Raw genomic sequence first — 2,533 nt, 5'->3', positions numbered from 1 at the left:
ACTGGTTAGTGTCAACTGTGCCAAAAATATTTACTTGAGTAGATCATAGGCTTTGGGGCAGTACCTATCACTATTATGTTGCTAAATGAACATAGATCAAATTATTGCTCTGCAAATACTTATTTTTTTTTCAACCCTCATCAGAAAAGTTTCTGTTTTTTGCAGTAGGTGTATCTTAAAGCAGAGTCTCCCAACTAGTCAAATTATAGATGATAAAAGCCTGTAGAGTTCTCAGTCCTAAACAAAGCATTTATATTCCAACTTTCCCTGCAAGATCCCAGTACCACTTGTGAAGAGGGAGTGGAGAGACTGTGAAAGCCAGAGAATGTGGAGGACTACTTTGAAACTGTTTTCAGGAGATGACAGAGGCATTGCACAAATGAACTCACAGTAGTTGTGGCTGCATGTGCAAGATTTGCATAACAGCAAGTCAAAATTCCAGCATGGATGGAGAGGGGATGGATGAAGGAAGTCCCACCCATAACAGCTATCAGTGGTTGAGGGCTGATTAGGGAGAGAGCATGAACTTTCTTCAGGGATGTGGGCCCCAGGTAGGTTTGAAATGCTGCAGTGGATGCCTCTATATAGCCCCAGCACTAACTGAATCCAATGACTCAAAAGCGCAGTGTGTGGAGATCAGAGGAAAATCACCATGAAGGGTATGGAAAGAATTAAAAGTAAAGAAACTAAGGGTGGGGATTGGTACAAAAATCCAATAAACTCATGCAATTTTTGAAGAATAAGTTAAAATACTTGATAATTATTAAGGTGAAAGTAATTTTTTTTATTGTAAATGTTACTTTAAAGAAAGGTTAAAGAGTATATGATGGATCACTTAGTTTGTCTTTGAATTTATCTACAAGCTAAATCATATCAGAGCACCTCCAGACTTACGATTCTTATCTAAATCTCTGGAGCAAAACTCACACCAAATTTATGTCAAAAGTTAAGCTTACTTCATGGCTCGGTAATGACCTGATTTCCAAGGCAGTAATGTGTTATCTTTCTAGAATTACCTTCTCCACTAAGGTGACTAGATGATTGAAGTGCCTTATGTAGACATACGTTACTTCACATTGACAAATACCTTTCTATTCAAATATGATAAATGAATCACTAACATCTCAGTATGGAATAATACATCATATGTATTATGACATGAGAAGAGTTGAGGACCATGGGGACTTCAGGAAGCAGAGCTAAGGGTCAGAAGAGAGCATGGTAGACAGTACTGAGATTGGATTATCAGATTTCTACAGAACTGACAAGTTTTATTAAGTTAATATTAAGTAATTCACTTGAAATTAAAAAAAAGACAATGGTAAGCAAAGTGGATGGTTTAATTTGGGCCAGGAAAAATTCTAGAAATAATGAAATTAAATGTTTTATTTGTCTCAGATGGCTATTCAGTTCTTACCATTTATCAAAATAAACATTTTGATTCTTCTAATACACTAATAAGTATGTTTCCCTTTCCACTGTTTCATTGTTTTATACATATTAACATGTTAAATTTTGATTACACAACATTTCCTAACCCTTTCTGCTCTACCTTAGCACGAGCTTTCCTTATAAAATATAAATAGATTTAAAATGATAATATGTAATTTGAAGAAATCCCTTTTGAAAGAGTAGCTATAATTGAGAAGGCATTTTGCAGGTGTTGTTCCATGGCTTCTTCTTCTTTGAACCATGGGCGAGCTCTGAAATTGCCTTCTTTTTCTGGCTTGGCTCATAGCATCTCTGCTCTGAGGCTTTCCTGGATGCTGAAGATATACTTGCTGCCTCCTTTCGCTGTGTCTCTATCAAAGGCCCATTCTGCTTCACGGCTATATCACATCATTTATTAACACTTAGAATCATTTAACTTTTTACTTCTTTATTAAGTGCTTTTCCTGTAAGTTCCATAGAGTAATAGCATTATTCATGATGCTTAGTGCTCTTTCTGCTGTGCCCAAATTATGCTTGATATTTAGTGCGCTCTCAATACTTAAGACAATGCCATTTTAATTCATCTTGACCTGAATATACTACACAACTCTATTCTTTATCATGGATTTATCACCAATCTTTGAACTTTATATCTTTTATTTAACTAAAATACTGTTCTTCTTCCTTTGCCAATCAAATCTCCTAAATTCTACTCAGGAGATGAAGTTTTGTTTGCAATTTTGTTTATTTTCTATTTTGTGTTTATGACCTAGACCAATAGGAAAGTGTATGAAACTAGAATGTGTCTTATTATGAACAATTTATTTCAAAATGTGAAGGTTATATAAGGCATGGACTTTATCAAAAGTTAATTTGTAGGATGAAAGGAGTTGCCAAGTTCCATCACCAACTCACACATGCAATATAGAAAGATTCACCCCCATGAGAACCTTCAAAGACACACTTTTGGGTATTGTTTACTACAACCACAGGCATTCCTTGCTTTGTTCTGCAGGATGCTTAATGTTTCATTTAGATCTACATGTTTCTTTCTCCTGATATTTCTTTTATACTTTCACATCCTGCCATGTCCATTGAAAGA

Source organism: Arvicanthis niloticus, chromosome 29 (assembly GCF_011762505.2).
Source record: "Arvicanthis niloticus isolate mArvNil1 chromosome 29, mArvNil1.pat.X, whole genome shotgun sequence".
Lineage (NCBI taxonomy): Eukaryota > Metazoa > Chordata > Mammalia > Rodentia > Muridae > Arvicanthis > Arvicanthis niloticus.
The sequence above is the reverse complement of the archived record's forward strand: the minus strand, read 5'-3'. Positions refer to the sequence as shown.